General features: G+C 40.5%; 1 long non-coding RNA gene across 1 annotated transcript; it reads left to right on the forward strand.

Moving 5' to 3' along the window:
- The first annotated feature begins 7799 nt into the window (after nucleotides 1-7799).
- Nucleotides 7800-19709, forward strand: LOC131414960 (uncharacterized). Its single transcript, XR_009222273.1, has 4 exons — nucleotides 7800-7860; nucleotides 11034-11307; nucleotides 15402-15437; nucleotides 18893-19709. It is a non-coding gene; the product is annotated as an uncharacterized LOC131414960 (long non-coding RNA).
- Nucleotides 19710-21333: the final 1624 nt, after the last annotated feature.

Raw genomic sequence — 21333 nt, forward strand, 5'->3', positions numbered from 1 at the left:
AAATGAACTGATGGGGGGTGTGATTGTGGATTTTGTTTGGAATATTGCTGATGTTTTAATGTTCTATTTCCTGGATATATAAAGAACATCTTTTTCTTTCCTCCTAAGCTATCTAAAAGTCACAACAACTTAGTAAACTATCCTTTTGTAAATAGAAATGAAACATTAAAAATGATAGCTTATTCTCCCTGCCTGAGCCCTTTAGAATTTGGAAACTTTTATCGTGTATTCTTATTTTCATGGCAATACAGTCAATAAGAATTTTTCCTCCTTGTTAACAAGATACAACTGGAAACATTGGTTATGCAATGAAGTTCTTGTCTGGAATATCATATTTGAGAATGATGCTCATTTAATTAGATATGACTAGACATATTTAAGAAACTAAGGTTGACTTTATGGAGCCAATGCTTAAAAGCCTTCTTGGGAAAACTGGCCTGGTAACTGGGGTCTAGTGTTCCCAGCCTTCCAAGTGAGTAAGGAAGATTACTTCCTGGCAGGCCCAGGAAACTTAGCATATTTTGGAAACGTATATTTTGTTATAAAATATATGTTTATTATATGTTTAAGTATAAAAGAAATTTATATATTTATATAAATATAAATGTAAATATACCCGTATTATATGTATTATAAGTGAAATTTGATGGTGAATTCTTGGCTTGCCTTGCTCTCCTTGAGAGGCTTTTAAAAATTCAAGAGATTCTCTATGAAAACCTTCAGCAAGCTTCAAAAGGCCTATGTGGTAAATTACCATTCTTGCTGCACCTATGTAAATAATCAAGCCAATTTAATTAGACCAATCTTATTTTGTGATCAAGAATAATCTTTCTTTGACATTATTTTTGATCAAAAGGGGATGACTCTAGGCAGAAGTATTGTGCTTCAATGGAAAACTATGTTTTCTATAGCATACCCTTCAAGTTTTCAGAACCTAGATCTTTTCATTGTCTTAGAGCTATTTTGTACCTCTTCATAAATGTGAGTAACTGATGGATGTGCAAATTCTGTCTTGTCTGGTAGAGATTACTTGACTCATCTCCCCCTCATCTCGTTGAAAAGACATTTGGACTTGATTCCATTGCCCTCTCAAATTGTCAGTCATTACCACATTTTCAGTTCTTTCATTTTCCGTCAATATCTGGCTACAATTCTCCAAACTGACTTTTCAAATTTTCCCCTCTCCCATCCGTCTGGCTCAGCATCACAGAGAACTAAAACCTGATAACCCAAGTCCCTGTCAGAACACTATGTGGCCTTCCAGCTGGACCTTTCCCCTGTAATCTGAAGAAGTCCTGCTATTTGAAACCAGACAACTTGATATAAACCTCAAAGGACTCACCATCCCAGCAGACCATGTGAGGGCTGGATTTTTCCCTGGACAGCCACTGTCTGAGCTACTAAAGAATCCTGAGAAAGTGTTGGGTCATGTCTGCCCTGATATGAGAGGAAACCATGACTATGGACAATATCACCACGGGCATTGACACCCTAACTCAAGGGCTTCAAAAAACTCAACTAGCACTGCTAGTTAACTAAAAGATTTTCCTCCTCTGACCTCCTGGAATCTACCAGGCTAGTTTCCCTCTGGGTTCAACTCCTGGCTCTTTATTTATTTATTTTTTTATTTTTAAAAATTTTTTTGTTTATTGCAGTAACATTGGTTTATAACATTGTATAAATTTCAGGTGTACATCATTATGCTTCTCTTTCTGCATAGATTACATCACGTTCACCACCCAAATACTAATTACAACCTATCACCACACACATGTGCTGAATTATCCCTTTCGCCCTCCTCCCTCCCCTCTTCCCCTCTGGTAACCACCAATCTAATCTCTGTCTCTATGTGTTTGTTTATTGTTGTTGTTATCTACTACTTAATGAAGGAAATCATATGGTGTCTGACCTTCTCACTCTGACTTATTTCGCTTTGCATAATACCCTCAATGTCCATCCATGTTGTCACAAATGGCTGGATTTCATCGTTTCTTATGGCTGAGTAGTATTCCATTGTGTATATATAACACAGCTTCTTTATCCATTCGTCCCTTGATGGACACTTAGGTTGCTTCCAAGTCTTGGCTATTGTGAATAACGCTGCAATGAACACAGGGGTGCATGTATCTTTACGCGTTGGTGTTTTCAAGTTCTTTGGATAAATACCCAGCAGTGGAATAGCTGGATCATATGGTAGTTCTATCCTTGATTTTTTGAGGAATTTCCATACTGTTTTCCATAGTGGCTGCACCAGTTTGCACTCTCACTAGCAGTGTATGAGAGTTCCCTTCTCTCCACATCCTCTCCAACACATGTTGTTTCCTGTCTTGTTAATTATAGCCATTCTGATGGGCATGAGGTGATATCTCATTGTAGTTTTGATTTGCATTTCCCTGATAGTTAATGATTTTGAACATCTTTTCATGTGCCTGTTGGCCAACTGTATATCTTCTCTGGAGAAAGTCTGTTCAGGTCTTTTGCCCATTTTTTAATTGGGTTGTTAGTTTTTTGTTGTTGAGATGCATCAGTTCTTTGTATATTTTGGAGATTAAGCCCTTATCAGATGTATAGTTTGCAAATATCTTCTCCCAATTGTTAGATTGTCTTTTTGTTTTGTTGTTGGTTTCCTTTGCTGTGCAGAAGCTTTTTAGTTTGATGTAGTCCCATTTGTTTATTTTTTCTATTGTTTTTCTTGCCCGGTCAGACATGGTGCTTGAAAATATGTTGCTAAGACCAATGTGGAAGAGCGTACTGCCTATGTTTTCTTCTAGAAGTTTCATAGTTTCAGGTCTTACATTCAAGTCTTTAATCCATTTGGAGTTAATTTTTGTGTATGGTGTAAGGTAAGGGTCTACTTTCATTTTTTTGCATGTGGCTGTCCAGTTTTCCAGACACCATTTGTTGAAGAGACTTTCTTTTCTCCATTGTATATTCTTGGCTCCTTTGTCAAAGATTAACTGTCCATAGATGTGTGGGTTTATTTCTGGGCTTTTGATTCTATTCCATTGATCTGTGTGCCTGTTTTTGTGCCAGTACCATTCTGTTTTGGTTACTATAGCTTTGTAGTATATTTTGAAATCAGGGAGTGTGATACCTCCAGCTTTGTTCTTTTTTCTCAGGATTCCTTTAATTATTTGGGGTCTTTTGTTGTTCCAACTAAATTTTAGGATTCTTTGTTCTATTTCTGTGAAAAGTGTTGTTGGAACTTTGATAGGGATTGCATTGAATCTATAGATTGCTTTAGGAAGTATGGACATCTTAACTATGTTAATTCTTTCAATCCAAGAGCATGGAATATCTTTCCATTTCTTTGTGTCTTCTTCAATTTCTTTCAGCAATGTCTTATAGTTTTCAGTGTACAGATCTTTCACCTCTTTGGTTAAGTTTATTCCTAGGTATTTTATTCTTTTTGTTGCAATTGCAAATGGGATGGTATTCTTAATTTCTCTTTCTGCTACATCGTTGTTAGTGTATAGAAATGCAACTGACTTTTGGATGTTGATTTTGTATCCCGCAACTTTACCATATTCATTATGAAAACTTCTAAAAGTTTTCTGGTGGATTCTTTAGGGTTTTCTATATATAAAATCATGTCATCTGAAAATAGTGACAATTTCACTTCTTACTTTCCAATTTGGATCCCTTTTATTTCTTTCTCTTGCCTGATTGCTCTGGCTAGGACTTCCAGTACTATGTTAAATAGGAGTGGTGACAGTGGGCATCCTTGTCTGGTTCCTGTTCTTAGAGGGATAGCTTTCAGTTTTTCACCATTGAGGATGATATTAGCTGTGGGTTTCTCATATATGGTCTTTATTATGTTGAGGTACTTTCCTTCTATACCCATTTTATTCAGAGTTTTTATCATAAATGGATGCTGTATCTTGTCAAATGCTTTCTCTGCATCTATTGACATGATCATGTGATTTTTATTAATTCTTCATTTTATTAATGTGGTGTATCACGTTGATTGATTTGCAAATGTTAAACCATCCCTGCATACCTGGAATAAATCCCACTTGATCATGGCATATAATCTTTTTAACGTATTGTTGTATGCGATTTGCTAGTATTTTGTTGAGGACTTTTGCTTTGATGTTCATCAGTGATATTGGCCTGTAGTTTTCTTTTTTTTTGTGTTGTCCTTGTCTGCTTTTGGTATCAGGGTAATGTCGGCTTCCTAGAATGAGTTAGGGAGCTTCCCCCTGCCTCAATTTTTTGGAAGAGTTTGAGAAGGATAAGTATTAAGTCTTCTTTGAATGTTTGGTAGAATTCACCAGGGAAGCCGTCTGGTCCTGAACTTTTATTTTTGGGGAGGTTTTTGATTACTGTTTCAATCTCCTCACTGGTGATTGGTCTATTCTAATTCTCTACTTCTTCTTGATCCAGTTTTGGAAGGTTGTATGATTCTAAGAATTTATCCATTTCTTCCAGACTGTCAAATTGGTTGGCATATAGCTTTTCATAGTATTCTCTTATAATCTTTTGTATTTCTGAGGTGTCTGTTGTAATTTCTCCTCTTTCATTTCTGATTTTACTTATTTGTGCCTTCTCTCTTTTTTTCTTGGTTCGTCTAGCTAAAGGTTTGTCAATTTTGTTTATCTTTTCAAAGAACCAGCTCTTGGTTTTATTAATTTTTTCTATTGTTTTTTTGGTCTCTATTTCGTTTATTTCTGCTCTGATTTTTATTATTTCCCTTCTTCTACTGAGTTTGGGCTTTGTTTGTTCTTCTTTTTCCATTTCCTTTAGGTGCCTTGTTAGACTGTTTATTTGAGATTTTTCTGGTTTGTTGAGATAGGCCTGTATTGCTATAAACTTCCCTCTTAGAACCGCTTTTACTGTATCCCATAAATTCTGGCATGTCGTATTTTCATTTTCATTTGTCTCCAGGTATTTTTTGATTTCTTCTTTGATTTCTTTGTTGACCCAGTCGTTGTTCAGTATCATTTTGTTTAATCTCCACGTATTTGTGGCTTTTCTGATTTTCTTCCTATAGTTGATTTCTAGTTTCATACCGTTGTGGTCAGAAAAGATGCTTAGTATTATTTCAATCTTCTTAAATTTATGGAGACTTGTTTTGTGGCCTAATATGTGATCAATCCTGGAGAATGTTCCATGTGCATTTGAAAAGAACGTGTATTCTTTGGTTTTTGAATGGAATGCTCTGTATATATCTACTAGGTCCATCTGTTCCAGTGTATCATTTAAGGCCAGTGTTTCCTTATTGATCTTCTGTTTGGATGATCTATCCGTTGGTGTAAGTGGAGTGTTCAAGTCCTCTACTATTATTGTGTTACTGTCTATTTCTGTTTTTATGTCTGTTAATAATTGCTTTATATATTTAGGTGCACCTACATTGGGTGCGTAGATATTTACAAGTGTTATATCCTCTTGTTGGATTGTTCCCTTGATCATTATGTAATGACCTTCTTTGTCTCTTTTTACAGTTTTTGTTTTAAAGTCTATTTTGTCTGATATGAGTACTGCTACCCCAGCTTTCCTTTCATTGCCATTTGCATGGAGTATCTTTTTCCATCCCTTCACTTTCAGTTTGTGAGTGTCTTTAGGTCTTAAATGTGTCTCTTGTATGCAGCGTATATATGGGTCTTGTTGTTTTATCCAATCAACCACCCTATGCCTTTTAATTGGAGTATTTAGTCCATTGACGTTTAAAGTAGCTATTGATAAGTATGTACTGCCATTTTTTAACTTTTTTTTTTCTCATTGTTTTAGCAGTCCTTCTCTGTTCCTCTCTTCTTCTATACAGAATTGATGGTCTCTTTAGTTTGACCTCTGTCTGAAAGTTCTACTCTTTAACTCCCCTCCTCCCTCCTTTTATGTTTTTGATATCATATCTAACCTCTTTTTTGTGCATTTGTATCCATTACCCTCTTATCATGGAAATAGATAATTTTTCCTACTTGTGGTCTTCTCTTTTCCCCTTAAATCAGTCCCTTTAACATTTCTTGTAGCACTGGTTTCTTGGTGACAAATTCCTTTAATTTTTGCTTGTCTGGGAAATTTTTGATCACTCCTTCCATTTTGAATGATAACCTTGCTGGGTAGAGTATTCTTGGCTGTAAGTTTTTTCCTTTTAGCACTTTAAATATATCATGCCATTCTCTTCTAGCCTGTAAGGTTTCTGCTGTGAAGTCAGCTGATAGCCTTATGGGGTTTCCTTTTTATTTGACTTGACTTTCTCTTGCGGCTTTTAGGATTCTCTCTTTATCTTTAATTCTGGACATTTTGATTATGATGTGTCTTGGTGTGGGCCTCTTTGGGTTTATCTTGTTTGGGTCTCTCTGTGCTTCCTGTACCTGGATGTCTGTTTCCTTCCTTAGGTTAGGGAAGTTTTCATCTCTTATTTCTTGAAATAGATTCTCTGCCCCTTTGTCTCGTTCTTCTCCTTCCGGGACACCTATAACACGGATGTTAGTGAGCTTGATGTTGTCCCAGAGGTCCCTTAGACTATCCTCACTCTTTTTAATTCTTTTTTCTTTTACCTGTTCAGCTTGGGTAATTTCTTCTAGTCTTTTGTCCAGCTCACAGATCCGTTCTTCTGTATCCTCTACTCTGCTTTTGAGTCCCTCTAGTGAATTTCTCATTTCCTGTATTGTATTCTTCATTTCTGATTGGTTCTTTTTTATATCTTCCATTTCTTTGTTGACATTCTCACTGAGTTCATCTATTCTTCTCCCCACATTAGTGAGCATCCTTAACACTCTTAGTTTGAACTCTCTGTCGGGTAGGTTGCTCATTTCTGTTTCACTAAGTTCCTTTTCTGGGGTTTTGTCCTGTTCCCTTACTTGGAATGTATTCCTTTGTCTCCTCATTTTGCCTCTTTCCCTGTGCTTGTGACTACGTATTAGGTAGGTCAGCTACGTCTCCTGCTCTTGGATAGGTGACCTTATGTAAATGATGCCTTAGGAGGCTTCCAGTGTGCTTCCCTCAGTTCTCAATGTTCCAGGGGTGACCCCTATGTGGGCTATGTGTGTCCTTCTGTTGTGGCCTGTTTGCTCTCCCTGTAGGCGCCCAGGGAGGCAGAGTTATGCTCCTGGCCAGCTGTTGTAATGCTCAGCTGCTTCTAGTTGTTGTAGGCCCTTCATTCTATTTATCAGGTGTGGGGAGCCCCAGCACAGTTGGCTGCAAGTTCTAATAGCACATTTGTGTTGCAGTATTTCTTTTAAGTGAGTATGCCCCCAGCGTGGCAGGTTGTTAGGTTCAGGGCCTTACAATTGCTATAAGCCTCCAGCCTTTAGGTCTCTTGTCAATTCTCTGAGGATTGCAGCTGGGTGGGTCTGGCCTCAGGCACAGGAGCACCCAATTGTTTCAGGCTTTGGAAGGTGGGGCAAACCCCCTATGTGGGTCTTTGAGAAGCACAAGTCTTCTGCAGCTGACAAGCCCTGCCACCCACAGGTCCAAACACACAGTCAACACAGTCCTGCCCCGTGTGTGCGCCCCGACCTCCCGAAGCGGACCCAGTCTCTCCACGGTGGGAACCCCATACACTCCGCCACCACCCCACACTCTCCACCCACTCCTTGTGCATGCCCTGCCCCACTGAAGTGGGCTCAGTTGCCAGGCTGCAGAGAATCCAGTCACCAATCTATGCAGGCCCACAAGTTGCCTGAGGGCTTGTTGTTGGGTGGGGCCAGTCTCTAGGGTGGGCTGCCTGCCCTGGCTGAGCTGTATTAAATCGGTGCTCTAGCGGGTGGGGCAGACCCTGGGCTAGCAGGCCCCAGGGAGAACTCTAATGGCGTCTGTGTCAGCACGCCCACACTAGGCCATAACAACGGCCACCGCCAATGTCCCAGTCCCTGGAGATGTCTCACCTCTCACCGAGATGCACTCAGGGCCTATTAGGTGAGTCTCTTTTCACCAAAGCACTGTGTACCTTTCTTTCTGGTGATTTTAGGTTGCTTTCTGAAACGGGTGAGTTTGCGCGTGGGCCCTTTAAGAGCCAGTTTTAGTTTCTTTGTGAACTGGGTTTTCTGGGGGTGCTCCCCAGTGTTTTAGTAGCAGGCAAAGTCAGATATTCTGCCACTCGTCTCGATTGTGCTGGGTCCACAAAATGCCCACAGCGGGGGCGCTCCCAGCTCAGGGCCCCGCTCCTCCAGGGAGGCTGCGTACCTGTGGGCTGCTCCCCGGCGGTCGTGTAGCGCTGCGGCTTGTGAAGGCGGCGTTTTTCTCTCCAGAAGGGAGTTTCTGCCTCTTCCACCTCAGTTAGGATTGTCCGTTGTTGCAGGAGTTCCTCTTATCCAGTTTTCAGTCCTGTCTCAGGGGTAATTTTTCCACGAGTAGTTGTAAATTGGCTGTGTCCGCGGGAGGAGGTGAGTTCAGAGTCTGCCTACGCCGCCATCTTGACTTCTCCTGGCTCTTTACTTTAGTACAACTTTTTATATAAATATTTCTGTCTTTCATTTTAGACAGCTCTCTTTTAAGAGACAACATCCATAAGAGTCCTCAAGAGACTATTTCTTAGACCTTACTTCACCTCACTCAGGAGGTTTATAATAGCCTGTGAATTGTTCAGCCACAAATGATATTCATTTTGATATTTGTTTACAATGAGGATGGTCATTAATAAATAGGTGAATACAAAAATTTTGACTTTGGGAAAGGAACAGATTAAGGCTACATCCTAAATGTAGATGTATACTGCCATCCAAGTATCAGTGTAAGACTACATTGTGGGTGTTAGGGATATGTATTCCTCTGATGAGAGATCATATTTTTTCCCGCTGAAACCATTAGATCACCTAAACTATAAGCACTCATACATACAGACAAATGCTCAATGAATGTCAAATGACAACTATATGTCAAGCATTGTGCTAGATGCTAGTAGAAATCAGATGGAGAAGTTTAAATTCTAATTGGTGAAGATAGACAATAGATGAGTGATCAAAAAATAAATAAAAGTTACAGATGATGATGATTTTTATGGAGACAAAGCAAGGTGATGTGATGAAGAGCAAGAAGAATAGTTAGGATAGTCATGGAAGGCTTCCTAGGGAGGTGACACAGGCTGACGCTGAAAGGTTGCTACTGAGCCAGCCATGCAGACAAGCAGGAGAAGAGCATTTCCACCTTTGTCTGATGTTGGCCGACAAGCTGGAGCAAACAGTGCTTTCTGTTTGTTCAGTAAAAACTTTGTCTGATGTGGCTAGTAAGCTACCTTCAAGAATGCATCTACCTTCCCACCAGTTTTGTCTACTGATCAAGAGTCAGTTGTATTTTTTCCCCAAATTTGTTTATAGTGGTTGTGTTATTTCATTTATGCAAACTGATGAAATATGATTTTGAAAAGAGAGTCATTTCTATGAAAATTAACTTCAGTGGTATGGAAAAAATTTTCAAAAGGCAACTTGCTATATTTTTGCTAATAAATTAGGTGTGGGCAAGACAACCATCAGAGTTGGAGAAAAATAAAAATATGGAAGGATTTTGGACTTAGATTGCTTTACAAGTGTCTTTATGTTTTCTCACCAATTAAAGAAATTGAAACTGGAAATATTTGACAGTGTAGTATATAAAGACAGATGATGCAGAACTATAAAAAGTGGACCCACAGCCAAAAAAAAAAAAGTAATCTTGGCCCTTTATCAAATGAATGATAGAGAAGTGCATATTTATTAAACAAAATGTTTAAGCTCTCTACATATCATATTATTTATGTTTTGTCACTTTATTTTTCTTTTAACTGACCAATCCACTGACCTCATTAGATAAAATAAAAAAAAAAAACTGCAGTATTATTTTTCTCACAAAAAATGAAATAATTCTATTTATATTGTTTTGCAACCTTTTTTCCTGTTTGCCATACTATAAACACCTCTCTGTGTCAATAAATATATTTCTATAATACAATTTTAGATGCTATAGTATTTCATTATGTGAATAGATCATAATTTTTTTTTAGGTATTTATAATGATCAGATATTTAAAGAGTTCTAACTTGTCACTACAATGATCATTCTTATATACACATATTTGCACACATATTTAATAACTTTCCTAGTGTAAATTCCCAGGAGGTGAATTTCTGGCTCAAAGGCAGGTACATTTTAAAGACCATTGATTTGAATGATCAAATTATCCTGCAGAAAGGTAGACTGTCACATGTTTCTGAAATTCCTTGAATATTTCTGAGGCAATTTGATAATCAGACAATAGGGTCTGCTGTTAAAGGTTCTGTGCACGTATAGGGATACTGAATTCAGGACACTCAAAGGACAGAATGAATAAAACACAGCAATAAAACATAAAACAATAAAACATGGCATAGAAACAAATATATACCCAACAAAGTCACCATCATCTGGTGAAAAGCTTGCTTTTGTTAGTTAAAGCCTTTATTTTGAGTGACAAATAAAATGTAATGGAATCTGAACCATTTTTGTCACAGGGGTCCTCCCACTCTCTTCTCTGAAAGTACTTACTGGCTACCCGCACCTTTCAATTTAGAGGCTACCCGTGGGAGAATAGGCACAACCTTTCTTGAAGGAGCAGTCTCCTTTGTCAGCATGCCTGGTTCTCTTTCCGATGATGTCTGTATAAAATTTACTTGCTTTCCTTTAATCTACCATGTGGTCACTTTAAATGGCATCCTTTGAAGTGTCTCTTTGAGATAGCCCTAGAGGAAAATAATTGCATTAGTTACAAACACCTACACGCAGCACAACCCCAGAATGACACACCAGTCAGATTTCACACCTTTTCCTCACATAGCTGTCTCTGGATGTCTTTCCAGCTGGTAATTAGGTTTCCAGGGTTTTCTTTCTCATTAATGGCCCTGGTACTGTCAAAACTCCCATTGAGAGTGAGATTTATTTAAGGTAGAAATTAAATTCCAATACAGAGAGAAGAGCCAGGAATTCCCCCCACATCATCCAGTGATAACAGTATCTCTCACCACTCTGTGCCCTGAAACGATTTAATAAGGGCCTCTTTCTTGTTCCAACTCAACTAATGACTTCCAGATTTAAAATTCTCTATGTCAGTTATAACTAATTTCTTCTTTACTTACTTTGTAGCTTTGGATATAGGTGCTGGGTCATCTTCTGAAGCCGAATCTCTTAAGCATCGTGGGGAAGAAAGACTTTGACACTTTTAAGACAGCTCTCTTCTTTCTAGTGTGGGGACGCAGACCCAGAAATGGAGCCTTGAGCATAACGTCATACAGGCCAGTGGAGAGGTGGGCATGAAGTTCTGTGCAAACACAGAGAAGGAAGTGACCTAATTTTTTCTTGGAGTATCGGAGCTGGCTCTACAGAGGAGATGACCCTTAACTGGAGCATTGAAGGATGGGTAAGATTTAGCTAGGCAGAGAAGATGGGCAGAAAGAGCATTACAGGTGGAGGAGGACGGGGTGAACTTGAGGAAGTGCAGTAGGAAGGACCAGAAGGTGGAGTTGTTGAAGGAGACAAAGTAGGTGGCTGTTTGCGAAATGACCTAAGGGAACCAGGCAGGATTCTCTCCTCTAATCTTTTGCCATTACTGCCTCTACTGTGTCTGCTGATACCTTCATTAAATAGCCATTTTAAAAATGACAGAGTCTTTCTTGTTTAAGAATCTATTAAGAGGAGAACAATACTGGGAGAAATGAAGAATAGTGGAATTTCCTGCAGGGACCCAAATTCTGTTCTAGGTGCTTTACATGTACCATCCCATTTAGTCCTCCCAACAACCCCATGGGGCTCATTTTGCTTACCGCCGTTGGTTTTTGGATAAGGAAACAGAAGCTTACTTGGTGAGCAGTTGTCGAAGGCAAGTTGTCTAAGGGTGGAACCTTCAAATGTCTTGGCGAAGGCGTCCACAGGGAGGAGAGCACCTTGCTGGGCGAGGCACTGTGAGGCCCCGGGGCCTTGAGTACACATCTGATGGCAGTGCTGGGGTGGTGCTCAGCAGAGTGGATGCCTGGAAGTGGAATATGGGGGTAAAGAGAGGAGAGGTGGAAGGAAACCAAAAGATCTTGTCACAAATTTCCCAAGTGCATTTACTCATCTATCTCATTCATTTCATAAACATTTATTGAACATCTACTATAAGGCAGGTGATGGGCCAGGCATTGGGGTGACAAGGACATGCTGAGGCAGGATTGTGACTCTTGTGGAGCTCACAGTCTTGTGAAAAATGGGAACATAGATGCATTCCAATTCACTATAAAAATGCTGAAACGGAGGTTCACCTAATGTGTTGAGGTGACAACTCTGCTTGAAAGAGTCAGGGGAATAATAATGAGGTAGATCTTCAAGGTTTGTCAGGAGACTTTCTGGGGAAGGCAAGTGGGGAAAGGTATTTGAGGCATAAGCAGGGTGAGGACAACGGTATCAATTTGGGAAGGGGAACAATGTGTATGCAGAGTGGTGCATTCAGTGTGACGGGAAGAGGGTGCAGAAGTGCGGTAGGAAATAAATCTGGGGGTCAAGGCTGGGGCCAGCTTGTGAAGGGCATTAGGAGTCATTCTGAGGAGTGAATTTACTCCTGTATGGTTTTTAAGGAGGGCGATATGATAGTAAGCCTAGTGGCGATTTGGAGGGCAGAATTGAGGAAGGAAGGGATTGAAGGCAAAGAAATAAATTAGGAGGATGTTACAATTGCCATGGAAGAAATGATGAAGATCAGTAGCAATTAGAAAAGAGAAAAGGGTGTGGAATTCCTTAATATTTCTTTATATTTTTAAAAATTATAAAGCAATTCATGCTCACTGTAGAAAATTCAAACAAATACACGCATACAAAATAAAAAGAGGAAGTTCACCCTTCCCATAAAAATAACCCCAGCAAACTGGTATGAATCCTTTCCAGACAGTGGTATGCTCTTCCTACACACACACACACACACACACACACACGCGTGCGCACACACACACACACTCATCCGTACACACACATGGATAGACTCACTTTTTGTGTGAGTCAACCATTGATCCTGTCCTCTCGGAGCTCACTGGTGTCCACTAGGCTCCCAGCCATATGAATTTGAGGATCAGATCAGGGATTTGGGTGTCATCAGTATTCAGATTAAAGTGTAGAGAGTAAATGTGATAAACCAGGGGGAGTTCATATTGTGGGAGGGGAAGATGGCCAAGATAGAACCCTGAGAAATATCAAATTTAAGGGCTGGGCAAGGAGAAAAAAGACCACAGGGAGCGAGAGGGACTGGCGCGTCGGAAGAACATTAGGAAAAAGGAAAAAGAAAAAGAGTTTTAAAAGGGAGGAGGATGTGCTCATTAGTGTTAAATACTGCTGAGTGGTCAAGTCAGTTAAGGACTAGAGAATATTCATTGGATTTAACAACATTTTCTCAACTCTGTCTTTTCCCGTGGCAACTGCCTTAGTTCCAGCCTTCATCATCCATGGCCTGGGTGACTACTGTAGCCTCTTGGCTGGGCTGCCAGACTCTAATTGATTCTCCATGTTGCTGCCAGAATCACCTTTTCTAGAATGGAACCATGTCCAGTCCTCTTCTAAAAACTCCACAGTGGCTCCCAGGTGCCACAAGATGTGGTCCAACATCTTCGAATGGCATGGCCAACCTAAACCCTCATCCTCTCCACTACTTTAACAAACTTTAAACTTCCACAGTGTTGAATGGTTTAACTTCTCTGAAAACATCGTGAGCTTTCACTCCTCTGTCTTTGCAATGTTATTTCTGCCAGGAATGCCCTTCCTCTTTTATCTGCCTAGCAAACTCCTGTTCCCCCTTCACAACCCAACTCAGACATCACCTCCTCTGGGAAGCCATCTTCCAGACTGCCCTTCCCATCCAGTTTATTACTTCCTTCTTTTTGCATATTTCACACAGCATTATGATTTTTGTTATATTTCTGTCTACCTTGCTAAATTGTAAATTCTTTGAAGGCAGGAAATGTGTCATATTCATGTCTGTGTCTTCAGCTTGGCAGAATACTCAAGAATTGTATTGAAATTGATTAATTGTTCTCAAACTATTAAGCGGTATCCTTAAAACAATCTTCTCAGAGGAGTAGTTACCACTTGTTTTTATTATTTTTTGATTTTTCAGATTTTATGATTTTTCAGATGAGGAAATTGAGATGGAAAGGGATTTATAACATACAAAATAAAAACGAGAGGTAGTTAAAGATAATCTAGCTGAGCGCTCTCATTTTGCAAATGAGTAAACTCAAGATCAGAGAGGCTGGGAGACTTGTCCCTGATGAGTCGGGAAGCCAGAGACCCAGCTACGGGTCAGAATCCAGGTCCTCTGTTGTCACTTGGGTGCTTTCCAGGCAGCCACTTGCCTGAACTTTTGTGTTGGAGCTGGTCTGGTGACCCGGCTACCAAGTATACTCCTTTTCTTCTGGAAACCCAGGCTGACAGGATTGATAAATTATTAGTTGACTCTGATACGGATGACAGATGAGTCCTTTAAGCTCATTTTTCTAGATATGGAGGAGCTGTGGCCTGTTGAGAAATGAATCCCCTTTACCTGTCAAAGTCTAGTCAGAAAAAGAGAGCCGAGGTAGGTATTTCAAAAAGAGGGGATTAAATAGGTTATATAGGTATCGGAAGTTGGAAAGAGCAAAAGGGGATGATGGAGTAATCCCTAGATTGGGGACTTCAGGAAGAAGCTATGAGTCCTGAGAGCAGAGGAACAAAAGAGATCCGGTGGTGTTACCAGAACCTGGAGCTTACAGAGGGGCCCAGGCACTGGTCTTTGAACTCTCAGGCGATTGGGAGTTCCCCACCCCCACTCCAATGAGGGGGTGCTGTGTAGCTGGTGCTCAGATCTCTGAGGTGCCCCCAGCTGGCATTTGGATTTCTGAGGAGGGACGTGGCCCAGAAGGTGTCTGGTATGCTGAGGAGGAATGCGACCAGTGGGCAAGGGATACTAGTGTGGCTGGTCCTGAGGGTGCTGATAGATGCCGGAGGCTGGAGCTGTACCTGCTCACTGTTGTTGAAGGGACCAGGGCCACACTGGAAGCGGGAAGAGGATACCTTCCCCTCCCCTCGTCTCACTTTCTAATTTTCTGTCAGTGCAGAATCCAGGTGGAACCTGGGATCTGTGGTTTGCAGAGTCCCAGCCTCATCGTCACAGAGCAGAGTATAGAAGGGTGGGATAGGGGCTGCGATTATGGGTGAATAGCTTGCATATATCCTCCCACCCCTCCTCATGGGACATACAGCTACCTTTGAAATCTTGACTCTTCACTGCTACTCACTCTGCAAAAGAAATAAGTTTTCTTACCTAAGCCTCCTCAACTATCAAAAAGGAGAATCAAAGATAATAAATTTAACCAGTTTCCACTGCAAGTGAAGAGTTTGGCTTTCTAAAAATTGGTGAATGAAAGACACCTTCTGTTGCCCACTGGCCATCTTTACTTATGAGTCAGTGCAGTAGATTATCTAATACCATCCTTATCATCTCTCTGTCCACAGGTCTTACAAGAAGAACTTCTCAGCCTCTCAGGAGAGGTATTTTAAAAGGCAACTCCACAATGAAGAGGGACTAACTATTCTTTTAATCAGCACTAGGACATGAGTTCCTGAAAAGTGTGTGTGTATTCTCATTTGTTATTTTCACTTTTTTTTTAGTTTTTCACTTTACATTTTTAACAGCTTTAATGAGGTATAATTGACACACAGTGTTTTTTAGTCTGTTGGGGCTGCTATAACAAAAATACCATATACTAGGTGGATAATAAACAGCAAAGATTTTATTTCTCACAGTTCTGGAGGCTGGAAGTCTAAGATCAAGGCTCCAGCAGATTTGCTGTCTGGTGAATGGCCATCTTCTTGCTGTGTCCTCACGTGGCAGAAGGGGGCCAGGGAGCTCTCTGGGGTTTCTTTTACGAAGACACTAATCCCACTAGCTCCGCCCTCATGATCTAATCACCTCCCAAAGGCCCCACCTCCTCATACCATCACACTGGGGATTAGGTTTCAACAGGTGAATTTTTAGGAGGACACAGACATTCAGTCTATAGCACAGTACATTGTGCATATTTATGCACACAACTTGACATGTGTAAGACTGTGAAAACATCACCACAGTCAAGAGATTGTGAACATGTCCATCACTCTTGCAAGATGCCTCAGGTCCCTTTGTAGTTCCCCCTCCTGCACCTATTCCCTGTCTCCAGGCAACCCCTGATCTGCTTTCTGTCACTACATAGTCACATGTTAAGTTTTATAAACAAGGGAAAAAAAAATCCAATGAGTCAGGGAAAGCTAATTGTTTACCCAAACATCAATTCCCACCCTTTTCCTTTTAAGTGAATCCTAATTTACATCATGGAGGGCAAGGAAACTCTAGAAGATTTTTTCCCAGCCTTCCTTGCAGCTAGGTATTGCCATGTAACTGAGTTATTGCCAATGAGGTGTGAGCGGAAGTGTTATAAGAGACTTCTGGGAAGACTAGGGGGGGTCTAACTTGAGTGGGAAAAAGGCCTTTTTGCCTTTTCTCCAGGAATGCATTTGTAATGGCTGGAGCTCTACCAGCCATCTTGGACTATGAGGTGGCCTTGAAAATGGAAGTCATTTACTGAGTTAGTGGAGCAGAGACATGAACCTGCATTTCTGATGTCACTATGATATTTTCATATCAAACCTGCGCTGTCTACATCTGGTCTTCTTTTATGTGAGAGTGTCATAAACTTCTAGTTTTCTTAAGCATCTTATTTTGCTTTTGTTTTTGTATGCAGTTGACCCTACCCTAACAGAAACATTCATACTTCTATTTTTGCTTTCTCAGAACAGTCACAACAATACCTCCTGCTTTTATGTCCATTTGAATTATATACCTGATGTAGATCTTCTTTTAAACATTCATATTTCACTTAGCTTTGACAGGGAATGGGTCACTTGGCTGTGGTCAAGCCAATCTCCTCAAAAACATTAGCAAGCAAGTTGTTAGAGCAACTTCATTCCCCAGGATCTGACACATCAACTTCTCTGACAGAATAGACTGTTATACATGTCAGTACCTTTTTACCTTAAGGGAATTTCATAAGGCATGGTGCCTTCAACACTTTTAAGGGGGGCTGGGGAGAATCCTTCTGACACCGTTTCTCATTGTAGGAAAAGAAAGAATGTAGAAACTACAAATCTAGGTGGTGAAAGAAAAGTGTCCTTAGGGCTAAAGATGATCTCCCAGAGACACTATTCCTTTCTCAACATGGACGCAGGATATTTCCATCACTGCCCTGGCTTAGTGTACAATGTCCATTATCTTAATACGTGTGAGAGATAGAGCCCTCATTGTTGTGCTAGGATCCATGGACTACTGTGGCGGTCTTGGCACGCCTTTTTGCAGACTGGGTTCTAGACACATCCTCCTCACTGCTGCTAACAAGCTTTCTCTTGTAAGGCAATGTGGTTTGTGCCATAAAATATAAACTTAATTAAGCTCTGTTAGGTGATGTGTTCTTTGTGAAAAAGGGAAAATGGAGGAACTATAATAAAGAGGAATTGGCCTAGGCAAACATTTGTGCTGTTTTTCACTGGCATTTCTGGAAATTAAGCTATTAAGTCAGGAGAACAGGTCAGGCTGGTTTGATATTTATTTTTCATTCCTTGACGGCAAAATAAAAGGTTTAACTTATAATGACATAAAATCAACACCTACTGTGTTCCATTTGTTAATTCTGGCATTCTATCAAAAACATCTCTCAGTTTTGTCTAATGTGATTTTTTTCCTTCATAAAAGCCTTAAGCATATTAGTCATGATGCCATTATATTCTAGATGCTTTAAAAAGATTTCTGTAATTCCTCTCATCTCCTGTCTAGTACGTTTTAGTGAGAAAACAAAGCTAGGTACATTAGAGAGTTTTATGGCTTGTAAAACCATCTTGGCATGTTTTCCCAGATTTTGGTGGTTTCTTTCCAATTCTCAGTATTTTAAGAATATTGTAAGCAGTTTACTAAAGGCATGAAAATATGGACACTGGGACATATTTAACTCAGAGCTTCTTATTTATTTTAGCCTAAACCTTACAGGGGCTTATTTCAAAACAACGTTTCCCAAAGTCTTTGTTATTTTCCAGTGGGGCACATTTTTTTTCTTTGCCACTTAAAAAATTTTTATGTATTGGATTTGTCTTGTTCTCATAACATTTCTACCCTAGAAGATAAGATATTTCAACTTGCTTTTCTTTCATTAATTTTATGCAAAAGTTGCTTTATTTCCTTTACTCACATCATATAACTGGCTTTAGAAGAGTACAGACTATTGGTTCATTGATTTGGATACTGTAGTGAATTTTGGGCACAGCTGTGTAGCAGTCCATCTTCTGCTAGATTGAATGCTTTTAGAAGGGAGATGTGTTTACCTCCCTTAGTAGAGGTTTCCTCTACTGCATCCAGCAAATGCTCCATATATGTTTGTTGACTTGATTTGAAAATAACGGAACCAGAAAACAGAACTTGACTCGTGCTCACCAAGGCTGTGTTTAGATAAAACTAGTTTGCCCTAATGATTTAAAAATTTGACTAAATATTTATTTTCCTTTTAAGCCAAGCATGCTATGGATACGTACACATAATCCTATGAGTTGATTTGACTCTCTACTCTTGAATTTTTCATGTGAAGAGGTTAAAACCCAGTGAAAGAAGCTCCTTTTCAATAATTTGGTTACCCACTCAGTACTCTACAAATGTCTCCACCTCTTGATTGTGATTCCTTGAGACTAGAGAAGGTCATATTTTCCTTGTAGCCCTGTGGCATCAAATGGTAAAACTGAGCAATAAATATTTATTGAAGAATAAGTGATTGGCATATATGAATTTAACAAATGGATAATATAATTTTGAACAAGTATGAAACTGACTACCAAATTTATTTTTGGCTTTTAAAAAAAAGCATTCTTTTTACTTATTATCTCTGAATTTCATACATCACCTTTCCTCAGATCTTTATGTACTTTTTCAGTGTAAGGAGGAATTGAATTCCACAAAGCAAATACTAAGGAGAAGGGAGCCAATGGAAAAAGAAGCAACCTTCTAACAACAGGTGATAGGCAAACACACGGTTTGCTCTGTGTTTTTTCTATGATGAATGTTTCAAACTGACTCAGACTATTGATATCCCAGAAGAGACTTCTCCAAAAGCCTTGGAAATAGAGGATGCTGGCTGGCCAGAGGCTGTGTGGAGCTTGGCCCCTACCTGAGGTGGAGAGTCAGGAGGGTAGCTATTTTCAGCTCTAAATACACCCAGAGTGAGACACCTAACAGTTAGGGAAAGATGACCCTCTTTCTCTATTCCTATCAGAATGACTGGTGTAACTATACATGTTGGTTAGAAGGCACTTGTCATACAGTTTAGAGGTGGAATTTTTGAGGTAAATGTATTAAATAGATGAGTGAATTGAAGATAATTTGAAATAAATACTCAGTTATGAAATATATGAAAACAGAAATTCACCATTTGTCTGTAATATCTACTTCCCCCCAATTTTTATTTACAATTCAAATCTCTGTTAAAAGCACCTGAGGATGAAGTTGTTTTCCAAATAACTGATGGCACTCAATAAGACATGACATTTATGGGTTCCGACTACTTGAACTCCTTTTGGAAAGCAAAGGTGTCCTGTTGCTGTTCAGTTTATTGAGAAACGAGCAGTTGCAATACTGTGCCGTTTTCACCTCCATGGACTCCCAGAAACCTCTGGACTGACCTGGCCACCTGTAGGCACCTGGGATACACTGTTTACAAAGCTGAGTCCAAGAACTTCTCCTCTCCCTGTGTGCACGCCCCTTTCCAATGTGACCCCACTGAGAGGTGAAGTCTCTTCCCTGCCCCTTGAGTCTGGGCTGCCCTTGGGACTCACTCTGACCAGCAGAATGTGGGGAACATCTTGTTGTGGCAATTCCAAAGATAGACCTTGAAGCTTCAGTTCTCACTCTCTTGGAATGCTGCCCTGCAGTTGCCATAAGGTGAAACGTGGTCTAACCAACAAGAAGATGAGAGATCGTGTAAAGCAGAGATAGACCCACCCAGCTGAGTCCCCCAGACCAACGTGCCAGTGGCCAGCACCAGCCACCAGGCACATGAGTGAGGCTGTCTTAGACCACCTAGCGCCACTCAGCTGCCAGATGGCTGCAGCTGCAGGACTGGCCTCAGGCAAAACCAACAGAAGAGCTGCCCAGCTGAGCCCATGCCAAGTTACTACTCCACAGAAGCATGAGCAAGTGAAATCATTGTTATTTTAAGCCATAAACTTTCAGGGTGATTTGTGACATGGCAATAGACAACTCTTACAGCACCCCAGGAAAAGGACCTTTTCCCTGCATTTCAGTGATTCATCGTGTCTCTTCAGGTTGCTTCCTATCAACTCCTCTGACCCTGCTTGCCTTGCCTCTGGTTACCCCCCTTTGACTCACACTTGGTCTGTGCCTCTCCGTCTCTGCCCTCTTTAGACTCACGGCTCGATTTGGAATGTCTGATTTGATTCACGACTCCAGCCTCACTCTGGGGTGCTGGGCCTTTGGACGTCCTTTGACCCCATACTTTTTAGCCTAAAGCCCAGACCAGCTGTGCTTGTGGTTACCAGGCGCCTGGCTAGATGTGGTGTTCAGGGACCCTGCTTGGTGAGGACAGGAGTTCAGAGGCAATGGTTTATTGAGTAAAGGCTGGCTTACAGAGTCATGGGGCCTGAGGGAGACCCGTCTTTGGGTTTACCGCAGCCTGTTTGTACCCAGACATACTCTCATGCTCATAGCTTTAGTGAGTGTTTAGAGGCAAATCTGATCATATTTCCAACCCCCTCTAAGCTTCTCCGTTGCTTTTAAGATAAGGTCAAACCCTTTTTTCATGGTTCACAAAGCTCTGCATGTTTTGTTTTCTGCTCAACTCCATTACTTCATCTCTCACCATTAATAGTCCCAGCCCTGTATTCCATGCGTCTGTCAGACTGAACTCATTTCATACTCTTGAATGTGCTTTGTTAACTAGTCCTGACGTTTAAGCCATCCAGTTTATGGGACTTTGTTATGGCAGCCCTAGCAAATTAATGCAGCCTACTATTTGCCATGCAATGTTCAGATGCTTAGAATACATCATTTGGCAAAATAAAAATCCCCGCTCTTGAAGAACTTACATTCTAGTGGAGCGTGATGGATCATGAACCATAAATATAGGTTAGAATGTAGTATATGCTATGGAAAAAAGAAAAAATATAGAGGAGTGAAGGCAATCAGAAGTGTGGGGGAGTGCCGCAGTCTAAGTCTCATAGAGGAAGTGACATTTGAGCAAAGACTTGAAGGGGATGAAGGCATTATCCAAGGGCTATCTTGGGGAACAGCGTTCTGGGCAGGGGGAAGAGCTAAAGCCATGTCCCTGAGGCAGTGTGTGCCTGGTGTGGTGGAGGAGAA

The sequence above is a fragment of the Diceros bicornis genome, chromosome 15, assembly GCF_020826845.1.
Source record: "Diceros bicornis minor isolate mBicDic1 chromosome 15, mDicBic1.mat.cur, whole genome shotgun sequence".
Lineage (NCBI taxonomy): Eukaryota > Metazoa > Chordata > Mammalia > Perissodactyla > Rhinocerotidae > Diceros > Diceros bicornis.